The following is a 19021-nucleotide window of genomic DNA, read 5'->3' as shown; positions in this document are numbered from 1 at the left end:
AATAAAAGCCTGCATCCAACACCTTCCTAGCAGTATGGTGCGCTGCTTGATGGCCTCCTGCAAGTCCTTCATGATAATGCCTCAAGATTTAGAGACTCTCTTCTTCATAAACACATCGACGGATGACTTGGTCTGCACACACTCGATATAGGTTGGGGTCTTCCCAAATGTAGTATTTCAAATCGGCAAAGAATTTCTTCTTTTGCTGATAAGTCATACCCTTTGGTAAGACCCTAGCCACAAGATAGTTAGCATAATCAGAAAACCATGGAGAATCTGAATATACCTTTAATGAATACAAGTGCTCCTCTGTAAATCGATCATCTATCGTTCTCTCATCAAGTGCATCCATGCTCGAATTCTCTAGTCTGGATAGGTGATTTGCTGCCAAATTTTCTGCGCCCTTCTTATCTCTAATCTCATTGTCGAATTCCTATAACAATAGAATCCATCTGATCATTCTTGGCTTAGCATCATGCTTATTAAACAAATACCTCAAAGCTGAATGGTCAGTGAAGATGGTGGTCTTTGATAAGACGAGGTATGATCGGAATTTTGTCGAAGGCATACACGACAGCCAACAACTCTTTCTCTGCAGTAGTGTAATGTTCCTGGCCTCCTGTTAACGTCTTGCTAGCATAGTAAATGGGTTGGAACTTTTAATCAAACCTCTGTCCAAGAACAGCTCCAACTGCGTAGTCACTAGCATTGCACATTAGTTCAAAGGGCAGCCCCTAATCAAGCGAAGCTATGATAGGGGCTATGTTCAGAAGTTTCTTTAATAACTCAAAAGAAGATACACATGCATCATTAAAAATGAAAGGTGCATCCTTAACTAGCAATTGAGTAAGAGGCCTAGCAATCCCAGAGAAATTTCTATTGAATCTTCTATAAAATCCAGCATGGCCTAAGAAACTCCTAACAGCCCTAATAGAACTAGGGGGTGGTAGCTTAGATATTATTTCTATTATAGCTCTATCGACTTCCATCCCTGCATGTGAAATCTTATGCCCTAGAACGATTCCCTCTCTCACCATAAAATGACACTTTTCCCAATTTAGCACCAAGTTAGCCTCAATGCACCTAACTAACATGCGTTCTAGATTTGCCAAACAGTGAGAGAATGAGTTGCCAAAAATAGAGAAGTCATCCATAAATACCTCCATTAACTCCTCAATCATATCATCAAAAATGGCCATCATACACCGCTGAAACGTAGCCGGCGCATTGCATAAACTGAAAGGCATTCGTCTATATGCAAATGTCCCGTAGGGGCAGGTGAAAGTTGTCTTCTCTTGGTCTTCAGGTGCAATTGGGATCCGAAAATATCCTGAAATACCATCAAGAAAACAGTAAAATATGTGTCCTGCCAGTCTTTCTAATATCTGATCAATGAAAGGAAGAGGGCAGTGATCCTTCCGAGTTGCATCATTAAGCCTCCTGTAATCGATGCATACTTAGAATCCTATTACCGTCCGTGTAGGTATCAGCTCATCCTGCTCATTTTGAATTACCGTCATGCCTCCTTTCTTGGCCTGGCGCACGGGGGCTCACCCAGGCTGTCGAAATAGGGTAAAATAATCCTGCATCTAGGAGCTTAATTACCTCTTTTTTCACTACTTCCTTCATGTTCGGATTAAGCAGCCTATATGGCTGAATTACTGTTTTATAGCTATCCTCTATAAGAATCTTGTGAGAACAGAAACTTGGGTTGATCCTAGGAATATCAGCGATTTTGTAGGTGAAGGCCTTCTTATACCTCTTGAGTGCATCTAGAGTTTTTGCTTGCTCCTCAGGTGTTAAATCTGCAGCAATAATCACTAGTAACTTTTCTTCCTCATCTAAGAATCCATAGCTTAAGTGCTTGGGCAGCTCCTTTAATTAAGGCTGGGGGGTCCTCAAAAGAAGATTTCACTTTTCGCACCTCTGACCTGTCAAGAGAAAGAAAAGGATCAGTAGAATAGCTAGGCTCAGTAGCTAATAAACTAGTGAGCTACTCCAACACTTGCTCGTTGGACAACTCCTCCTCCTCTCCTTGCAAGGCTACATGCAAAGGATCATCAAGCAACATTTCCTGTAAGTGAGACTCAACCAAATTATCCATAATATCAATAGAAAATACAGCACCATCATGCTCTAAAAAGTGTCTCACAATAGTCGCTAAGTCGAAGGTGGTGGTCTCATCGTCTACCCTAAGTTTAAGCTTTCCATCACAAACATCTATTACAGCCCTAGATGTTGCAAGAAAGGGTCTACCTAGTATTAAAGGTACAATACTCTCACCTTCCATATCTATAACTATAAAATCTACAAGAAAATAAAACTTTTCTACCTTAACAAGCACATCTTCAACTATACCACTAGGAATCTTTACAGTTCTATCAGCTAATTGAATGCTCATCCTAGTGGGCTTAGGTTCATTCAAACCTAATTTATCAAACAAACTAGTGGGAATTAAATTTATACTAGCTCCTAAATCAATTAATGCACCACTAATAGGCAAATCGCCAATACACAAGGAATAGTAAAACTCCATGGGTCTCTTCTTTTGAGTGGCAGCTTGTTCTGAAGAATAGTCGAACACTCCTCGTTCAGAGTCACGAGTCCCAAATCCTCCAACTTCAACAAAAGGCAGGTTAATCCGTAGTTGTTTAAACAAGTCAAGAAACTTACCAAACTGCTTATCAACCTTCTCCTGCTTAAATCGAGCAGGGTAGGGGACTGGTGGCTGGTACTCTCTCACAGGGCTCTTCTGCATGTCTTCCACCTTTTCTCCTTCCATTGTCTCAGGCTGGCGCTCCTGCCTAGCTTGCTTATCCTGCATACAAACATCCTCATCATCAGCTAAAGGTAGAGAGCTAGACAATTGCTTAATTGACCGCAAGGTGATAGCTTGCAATGCTCCCTAGGATTTGAATCTGTTGTGCTAGGGAGCGATCCTTGTGGCCTCTCAAAAAGCATCTTAGAAATCTGCCCAATTTGACTCTCTAAATTCTGGATGGATGCCTGCTGATTTTTAAGGGCACTGTCTGTCTGTTGGAATCTCGTCTTTATCGATGTGACAAACTTCATCATCAGGTCCTCCAAGTTAGATTTCTTTCGTTTGGTGGAGAAGTGTGATGGTACGACTCTTCTTTGCGATTGTGGTAGCTCTTGATCACAGTCTCTAAAGGCCTGGTGGACCCTGGGCGTTGTTATTTGATGTGTGCTAATCGTGTTAGCTACAATCTAAGGCAGTGTACCTATCGATGCAGTCTAGCACTAATGGCGAGTATCAAGGTCGTATTCCTCGAGAAAGCGAAAGCCCAGAGTTACTTCTTTGTTCTTTGTTATATTAACCTAAAATGGATAATGAATAATTTCTAAACTAACTATTAACTACAAGCTAAGTTCCGAGGGAGATGCAGGAGTAATTGATAAATGAAATAATCAAGACAAGAAGACAAACCCAAAGGGAATCTAAACTAGTTGGCAACCGAACAAAAGATAAAGGATCGGTGAGTCTAATTATGCTACCTGTGGACGAATTCTTAACCGAATTCGGTTTCTCTCTTGAGATAACCGAATTCCTAAACCTAATAACCTAAAGTTGGAATCTCTTCCTAACGATTGATTCTTAAATTAGCGTTAAGCTTTAATCCGCCTCTATTAAGCTTTGTTAATTCTTAATCCGGCTAGTTAATTATCCTTATCTCTAAGCGATTATTAACCAGTTCTTGCTATTCAAAATTCTAATTGCCAAACGGATTTCTCAATCTCATAAAGCAATCTAAACATCACAATTCACAACGTCTCATGAATAATGCATAATCTTATTAATACTAAAAATAAGAAGAATACAAAACCAACTCAAACAATCCAACAATATAATATCAAGCCAACATAGTAAAGAAATCCCAATGGATTAAATTAGTCTAGCTAAACATGTTCATGTTTAAAACAATCTAGGAAATCAATTACAATGAAAGAATAATGAAAATAAAACATGTACACCCTTTTCTCTCGAATTGGATGAATAGCTCCAAATCTGGATCTACACTTTGATTAATCTCCCAAACTGCCTCTTGAATTGCTTCCACTACGGTTTTGCACTCGAAACCTTGTGATTCCGGGATTCTTACTCCCCGCAACTCTCTTTCGCACTCAATACTGTGCAGAAACCGAACCAGCCGCCAAGGCTCTATGTCACTCTTTTTTCCCTCCTTTCTTTCTAAGAAAAATTCATTTTTCTTATATATATAACTCAGCACGGCCGTGTTCAAGGCCGTGCTGGCCGTGCTGAAACTGTGGATCTCACCAAGTAGGGTTTCACCACGGCCGTGTTGCTCCCCGTGTTGGCCACCACGGGCCGTGCTTAAGGCCATGGTGGCTACGGAAACTGTGCCCAAAGTGCAAAATTCAAGAATCAAAGCCAATGGTTGAGCACGGCCAGAGTCCAGGCCGTGCTCAATGTATGCATTGCGGGCTCTTGTCCGATATTGATGAATTCTCGTCCGTTTCCGGATGTATTGATCTATAATTGCTTAAACACCAATGATGGTCCTATAAATGTTCCTGAAATGCAAAAGAACACAAAACACGGGTGATCTGGGAATAAAAGCACAATAATTGCTAAGAACATACGCAATAATATGCAAGCAAATATGTGTAAAACTATGCTCATCATTATTTCTCCACCTGAAATTTTTGTGATTATGCCAATCGGGATTGTATATGCTGATGTATGGGATGTTCTGCTATCTGGGGGCATTATCCATGTGGTCTACCTGTTCCATGTCAGTAGAAACAATAGAGGAAGGATTATTACTAGAAGTAAACATACCTCACGCATTAAGTTTGCACTGCAGTGCGGGCCACTGCAAAATTCACAGCTTATTTGGGCTGTATGAACCAGCATCTAAAGCTAGTCTAACTTCTTAGTCAAAAGCTCCACTTGAGCTGCTAAGGCTGCTGTGGAGTCTAACTGGTTGACCGTTCCTTGTTTGACCGATCGACCCCTAGAGGATTGCCACTGATAGTTGTTCATGGCCATCTCCTCTATCAGGTTTTGCGCTTGCTCCGGCATCTTGTTGTTTAAGGCCTCACCCGCCGCAACGTCCACCATTTGCTTCGTAGGAAGGTTCAAACAGCTGTAAAAGGTTTGAACCTGCATCCATACTGGTAGACCGTGGTGTGGACAACATCTCAACAAGTCTTTATACCTCTTCCAGGCCTTGTACATGCTCTCGTCATCCATCTGCACAAAAGAAGATATGTCATTTCTCAATTTAGCAGTTTTAGCTGGAGGAAAATACTTGTAAAGAAATTTTTCAGCTAATGATTTTCAGGTTGTAATAGTGTGCCATGGAAAGGACTGCAGCCATCTCTTTGCTCTATCCCTTAAAGAAAATGGAAATAATCTCAGCTGGATGGCATCATCAGTAGTTCCATTTATCTTGAAAGTGTCGCATATCTCCAAAACGTTGGCTATACGGGCATTGGGATCCTCGCTTGGCAGCCCCCCAAACTGTACACTCTGCTTTACCATCTGGATCACATTTGGCTTTATCTCGAAATTGTTAGTTGTCACCACCAGTCTGAGTATACTCGTTTGTGTCCCATTCAATGATGGTCTAGCAAACTCATACATTGTTCTGTTTGCATCCGCTGCGGCATTTCCATTATGATTCTCCATCTCTTCTGGTTTATCAACAAGTACCTCAACCTCAATCTCCTCCTCTTCTAATTACAAACGCTTCCTTAAGAGTCTGAGGGATCGTTCTAGATCAGATAGAGGCTCTATAAGATCAGAGTTTGAGCTCTTAGTCATAAACTACATATAAGTGGAATGTAGCGACCAAAGAACAACAATGGTTAAAACAATGAAAGAATAGAATAAAGCAAAATAAAGACAGAAAAGTAAATATGGCTAAATTAACAAAAATAAAAGTTCTTTCTAGTTCACACAAAAAATAAATTCCCCGGCAACGGTGGCAAAAACTTGATATTGCTATTTACGTAGCTACAATTTAAAGGTAGTGAACCTATCGATGCAAACTAGCACAATTGGTGAGTATCAAGGTCGTATTCTAGGGAAAGGGTGAACCTAGACCTATTGTAGCATCTTATGTTATTTAACCTAAAGAAATCAAGAAAGTGTTGTTCTATAATTATGGACAAACAAGTAATTAAATGTCAATTTATCTAAAAATATTTAGGAAAATTCTCGAAGGAAAAGCAAACCCTAAGGGACCTAAGTTAATTGGATTTCTGTAAAGATAAAGATTAAATTGATTATCAATTGCAACTACCCGTGGACAAAGTCTTAACTAAATTCGGTCTCCCTCTCGAGATAACCGAATTCCTAACCTAATAACCTAAATTTGGAATCTCTTCCTAACAATCGATTATTCGATTAGCATTAAGGTCTAACCCGCCTCTATTAAGGTTTGTTAAGTCTTAATCCAGCTAGTCAATCACTCTTATTTCTAAGTGATTATTAACCAGTTCTTGCTATTTAGTTTTTCGATTACTAAGTGATGGGTGCTACTCGTGTTAGCTACAATCTAAGGCAGTGTACCTATCAATGCAGTCTAGCACTAATGGCAAGTATCAAGGTCGTATTCCTCGGGAAAGTGAAAGCCCAAAGTTACTCCTTTGTTCTTTGTTATATTAACCTAAAATTAGCGATAAATAATTTCTAAACTAACTAATAGCTACAAGCTAAGTCCTAAGGGAGATGCAAGAGTGATTGATAAACGAAATAACCAAGACAAGAACACAAACCGAAAGGGAATCTAAACTAGTTGGCAATCAAACAAAAAATAAAGGATCGGTGAGTCTAATTATGCTACCCATGGACGAATTCTTAAGCGAATTCGATTTCTCTCTCGAGATAACCGAATTCCTAAACCTAATAACCTAAAGTTGGAATCTCTTCCTAACGATTGATTCTTAAATTAGCATTAAACTTTAATCCGCCTCTATTAAGCTTTGTTAATTCTTAATCCGGCTAGTTAATTATCCTTATCTCTAAGCGATTATTAACCAGTTCTTGCTATTCAAAATTCCAATTGCCAAACAGATTTCTCAATCTCATAAAGCAATCTAAACATCACAATTCACAACGTCTCATGAATAATGCATAATCTTATTAATATTGAAAACAAGAAGAATACAAAAGCAACTCAAACAATCCAACAATATGATATCAAGCCAACATAGTAAAGAAATCCCAATGGATTTAATCAATCTAGCTAATCATGTTCATTCTCAAAATATACAACTCAATTACAACAATAAGTAAAGGTAGAGAAAACCCGATTACACTCTTGGATGAGAGTAAACAGCCCCAAATCCTTTTGGTCCAATTGAATCGATTCTTGTTCCTCTTGCTCGATCTGAAAATCAATCAACGAACCTCGCCCAATCTTCGATCCTTCAAGGAAATATTATTGAAACCTTGATCCAAGTCTCCTTGCCCCTTGGTTTCAGCTCAGAAAAACCCTTAGGGAGAGAAAAATTAAGGTTTGGGACGTTCTAACCCTAGCCTCCTCCTTTTTTTCCTCTCTTTGTTCTTTTAATTAAAACCCTCTGTCGCCACCAACATGGCCTTGTTCCTAGCCGTGTTAGAGACACGGGATGGTGTTCCTAGCCGTGTTACTCTCTGTGGCCGTGCTCCACAAGATCTACTTCTTCTATGATGTCCAACACGGTCGTGTTGGTTCCCGTGTTGGTAACACGGCCTGTGTTTGTAACCGTGTTGAGAACACGGCCAGTGTTGAGACCAACACGGCCCTGTTCAGCTTCCTCATGCTCGTACTTAGCTCGTTTCGGCAGCTTTGACGTCCAATTATGCTCCAATTCTTTCCTTTTTCATTATTTGACTTCTTTTGGACCTAATGCACATAAACTTACGCATAGGGTGAGCGTTGGTACCAATTCACATCCAAATATCCATAAAATCGATCTTAAAAACCCCATTTAGATGTGTGTATTTTACGCACATCAAATAACCCCACACTTAGCTCATTGCTTGTCCTCAAGCAATCAAAAGTAAAATAAGGAAAATAAACCACTAAGAAACAACACTTAAACTGACAGACAAACTAGAGAGCTCCTGCACATATCCTTAACAAGTGTAAGTCAAACAGAAAGAAACTAAGCAATCAATTCAAGTATCACAACCAAGATGCTATTGATTCACAAAATACTATCTCAACAAAATTATTTAGAACCAACTCCTCACCAGATTCACTCTAACTCAATCAAAGTGTTTAAAGGGTAGTGTTTAATCGCTCAATGCATCAACTACTGCCTTACTTACTATATGCTTGCTCTTAAATCCTACTCCTACCACTTATGGAGAGTCAACAACCATGTCAAGAGGTCTTTATAAGGGTTGTAATGGGGATTAGGTAGGGGTAGGTAAATTTGGTCAAAGTGGAACCTATGGTGTTCTGCAATGAAATACATGACCTGCACACAAGTCACAAAGATCACAAGGGGTAAACAATGGACAGTAGTCTAAGGTGGGAAATAGGAATCAAGTCAAAATGTTTGGCTCACTTACTTTCTTTCTTTTCATCACCTTTCCCTCTTATTCTTCTTTTTATATATTTTTCTTCTTTCTTTTCTTTTCTTTTTTTTTTCATAAGGGAAGAACATTCATATAATAGAGTGAATTTCTTTTTGGATTGAAGTAAGCTTCTACAAGATTCCAAAGCTATTCCCAAGACAAATTCCCAATAAAAATAACTCATGTGCAAAATCATAACCCAAAGCAGAATAAAACTAAGTGGTAATGGAATATGATAAAAAAAATGGTGAAAGAAAGGGTTATCTACAGAATCAATAAACGAATGAAGGCTATTTGGCTAGAATGAAAAACCTAAATGCCTCTATCATACCAAAGTGTTAAACTCTCCTTGTGGCCCTCATAAGGATTACCGAGCAAGTTCTAAAAGTAAAGATAGTAATTGGCACTCTCAACAAGAAATAAATACAAGCATATAAAGTGTATGCTTACAATTTAGGCTCAATTTCTCACAAGTGTGCTTTTGAGTAGGTTCCAAACAAAAATCATCAAAACAGAATTAAATAAACCAAAGCAACTCAGTGCAAAACTCAAACTAATTATCTTACACTCTTTTGCAAAACTCAACACTATCGGTTTTACCCGATCACATGGACATAAACAGGATTTCAAAATCAAGTCAACAGTAAGAGCATAGAAACAAAGTGAAAAATTTTCAAAATTTTACAAAAAATTGCACAAAGAATAAACAAATAACTAAGATGGGATAAATATCACCCACCCCACACTTGAAGGACACACTGTCCTCAGTGTACAAAAATATATGAAATGAAAAAGGAAAAAGAAACTAATACTGCCCTGATTGTGACTCCGTAGTGAAAAGAGGTGCATCAAGTATATCGGTATTGCTGATGCATGGTGGAGGAGTGGTACGCAAATAATAAAATAAGGAATTAAAATCGAAACTGAAATAAAAATTAAATAAAATATGAAAACTAAAACTAATAAAATGTTTCAAAATGAAAGGGTAAAAAAAAATAAATTAAAAATGAAAAAGAAATAAAATAAAATTTGGAGTGCCTCCCAAAAGCGCTTCTTTTTGATGTGATGAGTCTTTTTAGCTGGACTCATGGTGAAAAGCAAATGGGCATGATCGATGACCATCCATCCTTCTTCCAAGCAAATGGCTTCAAGTATCCGCTTAGAGGGATAATCGTCAATGTCCTCTTCCCGACTATCAAGCATGCTGCCAGTATGATGGGCAAGACTCGCTCCTCGTATAATTGCATGTAGTCATGATGCTCTAGGGGCTCTTCCAATTTGAAAGCTGAAGCTTCACCAATTGGAAGGATTGACGGTTGGGTTCTTCAGGAACGTCAATGGTTTCCTCTAGTCCTTGTCTTGGTTCACTTGCTAGAAAAAACTTGAGCTCCTCCAAGACTTCTTCATTGGATAACTCATGCTCATCTTCCATCATCGAACGGACTTGTGGAAAATCCACCAAAAATTCCTCTAACTGCAACTCAGCATCATCAACTGTGTATTCCTGTTGGTAGTCTTTCAGAGGGATCATGTTTGCCTCTTCCTTTTCTGGTTCTATCTCCATGTTCAAAAAGTCGTCCTGCACATAAGCATCATTGTCAAACATAATAGATAAACCAGAAAAATTCTCACCTAAACGCAAAGTGATGGCGCTCAAATGTTCCTCAGATTCAGTAGTGTCTGATGGAGTTCCCAATTGCTCTTCAGCTAGTAACTGAAGATTAAGCCTACTTGATGCTCTATGTTGTTAATCGAGGCTTGTTGATCTTCAAGTATGCTCTCTGTTTGTTGGAATCTATCATCAAGACTTGTAATGAACCTCATCATCAGCTCCTCCGACACTAACTCATCTTGAGTTGAAGGTGCAAGATTAGGCTACTTATGTGGTTGCTGAGATTCTGGTGGTTCTGGGCCATCTAAGCTCCATCCATAGGGTGAATAAGTGCTCCACTCTTGATTATAGGTGCTTCCATACGAGTCATTTGGCCAATTGCCCGTATAATTCACCTGTTCACAGTTATAAGAATAAGGAGTAAAATCACTGCACAATGGACAATCATTACTCAAATGTAAACCACAACAAAATCCATAAAAAACTTGAGATGAAAGGATAGGAATGGAGAGTTGATCGGTAGCCTTGCAAAACGATTACTCGAGCTTCTAAAGATGCACGGGTATCCCAATTTTTAGCACTCTCTTGGTTCCTAATCCTATTTTCCAATGCGTCATACAAAGAGTTTGAATTTAGCATTGAACCTCCTTATCATTCACTATCTGAATCATAAACTTAAACTAAATAAATATGTACAAATAAAATAAAATAAATAAACAAAATAAAAATCATTAAATAATAAGAAAGAAAAAAAAATGGCTAAATTAACAAATAGCAAATTTCACTCTAGTTGTCATATAAGTCCTCGCCAACAGCGCCAAAAACTTGATGGGTGCTACTCGTGTTAGCTACAATTTAAGGCAGTGTACCTATCGATGCAGTCTAGCACTAATGGCGAGTATCAAGTTCGTATTCCTCGGGAAAGTGAAAGCCAAGAGTTACTCCTTTGTTCTTTGTTATATTAACCTAAAATTAGCGATAAATAATTTTTAAACTAACTAATAGCTAGAAGCTAAGTCCTAAGGGAGATGCAAGAGTGATTGATAAACGAAATAACCAAGACAAGAAGACAAACCCAAAGGGAATCTAAACTAGTTGGCAATCAAACAAAAGATAAAGGATCGGTGAGTCTAATTATGCTACCCGTGGATGAATTCTTAACCGAATTCGGTTTCTCTCTTGAGATAACCGAATTCCTAAACTTAATAACCTAAAGTTGGAATCTCTTCCTAACGATTGATTCTTAAATTAGCATTAAGCTTTAATCCGCCTCTATTAAGCTTTGTTAATTCTTAATCCGGCTAGTTAATTATCCTTATCTCTAACCGATTATTAACCAGTTCTTGCTATTCAAAATTCCAATTGCCAAACAGATTTCTCAATCTCATAAAGCAATCTAAACATCACAATTCACAACGTCTCATGAATAATGCATAATCTTATTAATACTGAAAACAAGAAGAATACAAAACCAACTCAAACAATCCAACAATATGATATCAAGCCAACATAGTAAAGAAATTCCAATGGATTTAATCAATCTAGCTAATCATGTTCATTCTCAAAATATACAAGAATTCAATTACAACAATAAGCAAAGGTAGAGAAAACCCGATTACACCCTTGGATGAGAGTAAAGAGCCCCAAATCCTTTTGCTCCAATTGAATCGATTCTTGTTCCTCTTGCTCAATTTGAAAATCAATCAATGAACCTCGCCCAATCTTCGATCCTTCAAGGAAATCTGATTGAAACCTTGATCCAAGTCTCCTTTTCCCTTGGTTTCAGCTCAGAAAACCCTTAGGGAGAGAAAAATTAGGGTTTGGGACATTCTAACCCTAGCCTCCTCCTCTTTTTTCTCTCTTCGTTCTTTTAATTAAAACCCTCTGTCGCCACCAACATGGCCGTGTTCCTGGCCGTGTTGGAGACATGGGATGGTGTTCCTAGCCGTGTTACTCTCTCTGGCCGTGCTCCATAAGATCTACTTCTTCTTTGATGTCCAACACAGCCAGTGTTGAGACCAACACAGCCATGTTCAGCTTCCTCATGCTCGTACTTAGCTCGTTCCGGCAGCTTTGACGTCCAATTATGCTCCAATTCTTTCCTTTTTCATTATTTGACTTCTTTTGGACCTAATGCACACAAACATACGCATAGGGTGAGCGTTGGTACCAATTCACATCCAAATATCCATAAAATCGATCTTAAAAACCCCATTTAGATGTGTGTATTTTACGCATATCACTAAGCTATTATTTTTTTCTACTTGTCATCCACAAATTGATGGTCAAACAGAAGTGGTTAATAGGACTTTGTCTACTATTTTACGTGCTATCATTAAGAAAGACTTGAAAACTTGGGAAGAATGTTAACCGCATGTTGAATTTGCTTATAATAGGAATGCATTCTGCTACTAAATATTCACCTTTTGAGATTGTTTATGGTTTAAATCCTTCAACATCATTAGATTTATCTCGTTTTCCCATCATCAACGTATTAGTTTAGATGCCGCAAAGAAGGTCGAATATGTGAAGCAATTGCATGATAAGGTGCGGTTAAACATTGAAAAGAGGACGGAACAACATGTTACTCAAGCTAACAAAGGGCGAAAGAAAGTGATTCTTGAGCCTAGAGATTGGGTTTGGGTACATATGCAAAAAGAAAGGTTTCCAGCTCAAAGGCATTCCAAACTACTCCGAGGGGCACATGATCCTTTTCAAGTTATTAGAAGGATTAATGACAATGCCTGTGAACTTGATTTACCTAGTGAGTAAAATGTTAGTGCTACTTTCAATGTTGTTGATTTAACTCTCTTTGATGTAGTTATGATTTGAGGACAAGTCCTTTTGAAGAGAGGGGGGGATGATGCAACCCTAAAGCCTAAAGAGCCAAGTAGCCAACTAAGTTGAGGAGATCAAGTTCCAAGCCCAAGTGGTCCATATTCATAAAGGAAGGCCTAATTACAAGAGCTAGAGCCAAGAGAACGAAGGAGGCCTTAAATGTTCTTATTCAAGATATTTGGGCCAAGCCTTCTATGCCACATGAAGAGTTAGAATTAATCGAGCCTAATACTATTATTAACCTAATTCAACATGTTGGGCCATGAATCCTTAAGTTTTTGGATGAGAATTTTACTTAAGGGAATAAGGAGGCCGAGTTCTTAAATAGGAAGCAAGGAAAGAAGCTTAAAGAGGAAACAAGGAGGCGCATGCTTGTGAGCTTGACTTAGGCACCTAATTTTGTTTAGGAATCAAGGGCAGCCCCCCCTTGTAATTATTTATCAATATTAGATGTTGATTTAGTCCTTTCTTCCTATATCAAAGATTGTCTAAATCACTCTAGCTATTTATTTTATTATTTAGGAAACTTCTAATTTAGTCTTTGATTTTTATCTTCCTATTCTACTTTCTGCCTAAACGTGTAAAGGAAGCTAATATTGTATCTTTAGCTATTTAAACACACTATAACCGAATGGTTCAAGGTTAATGAAGATTTTTATTATTGATTCCAATGAGGGAATTCAATTCTTGGTTCTACTAAAACTTGTGAACTTATCGAGACTTGTTCTTGTGGCGTTCTTTGAGAATTATCACTCACCTTCTTTGTAATCTTGAGTGCAGCGTCCAAAACCTTTTCTATACCAAGGTTCATAATTCTAGTAAAGTGTTAGGTTGAGGCCTTTGTTTGTGAATCTAACTTTAGACATTCTTGGCAACAATTCTGCAAAGTGTTTCTCGCAAATCCTTATAAGAATCACATCACCTATGTTCTTATATTGTTTATTTCTTTTGTGCTTCTCTTTCTAATCTCTATCTAAAATGATGGTGTGGTTTTATTTGGGGTGCATAAACACGATTGCTAAGTTAAAGCGCGTGAAAGCGATAATCATAAGCTCTGACCCATGTTTGAACAAATGCGAAGGAAGAAAATTAGTTGATCGATCATTGATATCATTCTCTAAATGATTGTGGATGAATCTTCTAGAGGAAAGATGGGCTATTTTATGCAGCTACAATCTAAGGCAGTGAACCTATCGATGTAGTCTAACACTCATGGCGAGTATCAAGGTTGTATTCCTTGGGAAAGTGAAAGCCCAGAGTTACTTCTTTGTTCTCTGTTATATTAACCTAAAATGAATGATGAATATTTTCTAAACTAACTAATAGCTACAAGCTAAGTTCTAAGGGAGATGCATGAATGAATGTATAAATGAAATAACCAAGACAAGAAAGCAAACCCAAAGGGAACCTAAACTAGTTGGCAATGAAACAAAAGACAAAGGATTGATGAGTACAATTATGCTACCCGTGGATGAATTCTTAACTGAATTCGATTTCTCTCGACATAACCGAATTCCTAAACCTAATAACCTAAAGTTGGAATCTTTTCCTAACGATTGATTCTTAAATTAGCATTAAGCTTTAATCGACCTCTATTAAGCTTTGTTAATTCTTAATCCGGCTAGTCAATTATCCTTATCTCTAAGTGATTATTAACCAGTTCTTGCTATTCAAAATTCCAATTGCCAAATGGACTTCTTAATCACATAAAGCAATCTAAACACCACAATTCACAACGCCTCATGAATAATGCATTATCTTATTAATACTGAAAACAAGAAGATACAAAACTAAACTCAAACAATCCAACAATTTAGTACTAAGCCAATATACTAAAGAAATCCCAATGGATTTAATCAATCTAGCTAAACATGTTCATCTTTAAAACAACTAGGAAATCAATTACAATGAAAGAATAATGAAAATGAAACATGTACACCCTTTTCTCTCGAATTGGATGAACAACTCCAAATCTGAATCTGCACTATGATTGATCTCCCCAATTGCCTCTCGATTTTCTCCACTACAGTTTTACACTCGGAACCTTGGGATTCCAGGGATCTTCCTCTCTGCACCTCTCTGCCGAACTCAGCACTAGGCAAAACCCGAACCAGTCGCCAGGGCTCTCTCCTCGCTTTTTCCTCACTAACCCTAAAAAATTAGTTTTTCTTATATAGTTGTCTCAAGACTACCGTCGTCAAGCTAAGTCGGCACGAGTCCGTAGTCTTGAATATCGGATCTCACCAATTAGGGTTCCTTCATAGCATTGTCCCGGCCGATGCTGAGCCACGACGGGCCATGCTGGAGGCCGTGGTGGCTACGGAAACCATGCCTAAAATGCCATGTATTGAAGGCCAAAAGCTCAATGGTTGGTCACGGCCAGAGTCCAGGCCGTGCTGATCAGCACGGTTTTAACCTAGGCCATGCTCAATGTATGCACTGCGAGCTCTTGTCCGATCTTGATGAATTCTCATCCGTTTTCGCATGTATTGATCTATAATTGCTCAAATACTGATGATGGTCCTATAAATTCTCTTGAAATGAAAAAGAACACAAAACACGGGTTATCTTGGAATAAAAGCACGATAGTCTAGCACTAATGGCGAGTATCAAGGTCGTATTCCTCGGGAAAGTGAAAGCCCAGAGTTACTCCTTTGATCTTTGTTATATTAACCTAAAATGAATGATGAATAATTTCTAAACTAACTAATAGCTACAAGCTAAGTTCTAAGGGAGATGCAGGAGTAAATAGATAAATGAAATAACCAAGACAAGAAAGCAAACACAAAGGGAACCTAAACTAGTTGGCAATCAAACAAAAGATAAAGGATTGATGACTCTAATTATGCTACCCGTGGATGAATTCTTAACTGAATTCGGTTTTTCTCTCGAGATAACCGAATTCTTAAACCTAATAACCTAAAGTTGGAATGTCTTCCTAACGATTGATTCTTAAATTAGCATTAAGTTTTAATCCGCCTCTATTAAGCTTTATTAATTCTTAATCCGGCTAGTTAATTATCCTTATCTCTAAGTGGTTATTAACCAGTTCTTGCTATTCAAAATTTCAATTGCCAAATGGACTTCTCAATCACATAAAGCAATCTAAACACCACAATTCATAACGTCTCATGAATTGCATTATCTTATTAATACTGAAAGCAAGAAGAATACACAACTAACTCAAATAATCCAACAATATAACATTAAGCCAACATAGTAAAGAAATCCCAATGGATTTAATCAATCTAGCTAAACATGTTCATTATCAAAACCCACAAGAATTCAATTACAACAATGAGTAAAGGTAGAGAAACCCGATTACACCCTTGGATGAGAGTAAACAGCCCTAATTCCTCTTGCTCGAATTGAATCGATTCTTGTTCCTCTTGCTCAAATTGAAGCCAATCAACGAACCTCGCCCAATCTTCAATCATTGAAGGGAATCCAATTTAAACCTTGGTCCAAGTCTCCTTTTTCCTTGGTTCTAGCTCAGAAAACCCTTAGAGAGAGAAAAATAGAGTTTGGGACATTCTCCCCATTCTTCTCTTTGTCTTTGCTCTTTTCTTTCTTTTAATTAATTCTTCCTACCGCCGCGAACATGGCCATGTTGATGCCCGTGTTGGAAACACGGGATGGTGTTGATGGGTATGTTTGGAACACGGCCCCGTGCTAATGCCCGTGTTACTCTCTGTGGTCGTGCTCCATAACGCTTCTTTTTCTTTGATGTTGAATGCACCCAACACGGCCCGTTTTGGTGCCCGTGTTGGGAACACGGCCAGTGTTAAAACCAACATGGCCATGTTCAGATTCCTCATGCACGAACTCGACTTGTTTCAGCAACTTTGACATCCAATTATTCCCTTTATCACTCTTTAGCTTCTTTTGGACCTAAAGCACAAAAACAAATGCATAGAGTGAGTGTTGGGACCAATTCATATCCAAATGTACATAAATTCTGCCTTAAAAACCCCATTTAGATGTGTGTATTCTACGCACATCAAATCACCCCACACTTAGCTCATTGCTTGTCCTCAAGCAATCAAAAGTAAAATAAGGAAAATAAACCACTAAGGAACAACACTTAAACTGACGGACAAACTAGAGAGCTCCTGCACATATCCTTAACAAGCATAAGTCAAGCAAAAAGAAATGAAGCAATCAATTCAATCATCACAACCAAGATGCTATTGATTCACAAAATACTATCTCAACAAAATTATTCAGAACCAACTCCTCACAAGATTCACTCTAAGTTACTCAAAGTGTTTAAAGGATAATGTTAAATCGCTCAATGCATCAAATGCTGCCTTACTTACTATATGCTTGCTCTTAAATCCTACTCCTACCACTTATAGAGATTCAACAACCATGTCAAGAGGTCTTTATAAGGGTTGTAATGGGGATTAGGTAAGGGTAGGTAAATTTGGTAAGAGTTGAACCTATGGTGTTCTATAATGAGATAAATGACCTGCACACAAGCCACAATAATCACAAGGGATAAACAATGGACAGTAGTCCAAGGTGGGAAATAGAAATCAAGACAGAATGTAAACTCCGAAAAGCAATTAAACAAATTAGCTCACTTACTTTCTTTCTTTTCATCACCCTTCTCTCTTATTCTACTTATTAATTTTTTTCTTTTTTTTTATAAGGGAAGAAACATTCACATAATAGAGTGAATTTCTTTTAGATTGAAGGAAGCTGCTACAAGATTCCAACGCTATACCCAAGAAAAAGTAACTCATATGCAAAATCATAACCCAAAGCAGAATAAAACTAAGTGGTAATGAAATATGATAAAAAATGGTGAAAGAGGGGGTTATCTAGAGAATCAACAAATGAATGAAGGCTATTTGGCTAGAATGAAAAACCTAAGTGCCTCTATCATACCAAAGTGTTAAACTCTCCTTGTGGCCCTTATAAGCATTACCGAGCAAGTTCCAAAAGTAAAGATAGTAATTGGCACTTTCAAAAAGAAATAGATAAAAGCATGTAAAGAGTATGCTTACGATTGAGGCTCAATTTCTCACAAGTGTGCTTTTTGAGTAGGTTCCAAACAAAAATATCAAAACAGAATTAAATAAACCAAAGGAACTTGTGCAAAACTCAAACTAATTAACTTACATTCTTCCGCAAAACTGAACACTATCGGTTTTACCCGATCACATGGACATAAATAGGAATTCTAAATCAAGTCAACAGTAAGAGCATCGAAACAAAGTGAAAAATTTTCAAAATTTTATAAAAAATTGCACAAAGAATAAACAAATAACTGAGATGGGATAAATGAAATGCGATATGTACACTAGAAAAGGATCTAAATTTCATATACAAAATAAAAAGAACAGGAAAATAAGTGTATATAAATATCATCACCCTACACTTGAAGGACACACTGTCCCCAGTGTACAAAATATAAGAAATGAAAGAGGAAAAAAAAGCTAATACTGCCCTGACTATGGCTCTAGAGTGAGAAGAGGTGCATCATCAGGGCTATCAGGGCGCTGGCTGGTCTGTGGTGGACGAGTGGCTGCTCTCTGAGGGTCGGAAGTAGTGTCACATGCAGGAGCTGGTAGATCAGCAAGAGCAGCGTCAATAGGAGGCTCGTCAGGCTGCTGTGGTGAAGGGTGCTCAGTGGGAGAGGAAGGGTCAGCTAGATCATCCGCTAAAGGGATATCAAAATGGCTCTGCGCTGAAACCCGACTCTATGGACAGGCAGGGGCATAGTCTATAGCAAAAATATCATCAAACATGTCATTGGCCATACAGGCCTCTAACCTACCGCCCTACTCAATCAGGGCCTGAAGCATAGCCCTCTGCCTCTTAAACTGAGCCATCATCTAGCTCTGAAACTCAATATAACGCTGTAAAAGGTCTTGCTAAAAAGCCTCTACTGGAATGAAGTGCTGCTGCTGCTCCTCTGCCAACCTCTGCACTCTAAGCTGCAGCCCTTTAAACTTAATAGGGGAGACTCCTAAAACAGTTGAAGAAGACCCAGAAGGGTAGGCAGT

The 19021-nt window shown here is 38.2% G+C and overlaps 1 non-coding gene across 1 annotated transcript; it reads left to right on the top strand.

Moving 5' to 3' along the window:
* Positions 1-5162: 5162 nt before the first annotated feature.
* On the top strand, positions 5163-5269 carry LOC125369658. Its single transcript, XR_007215335.1, has one exon. It is a non-coding gene; the product is annotated as a small nucleolar RNA R71 (small nucleolar RNA).
* Positions 5270-19021: the final 13752 nt, after the last annotated feature.

Source organism: Ricinus communis, chromosome 3 (genome assembly GCF_019578655.1).
Source record: "Ricinus communis isolate WT05 ecotype wild-type chromosome 3, ASM1957865v1, whole genome shotgun sequence".
Lineage (NCBI taxonomy): Eukaryota > Viridiplantae > Streptophyta > Magnoliopsida > Malpighiales > Euphorbiaceae > Ricinus > Ricinus communis.
This window is presented reverse-complemented; position numbering and strand designations above follow the sequence as displayed.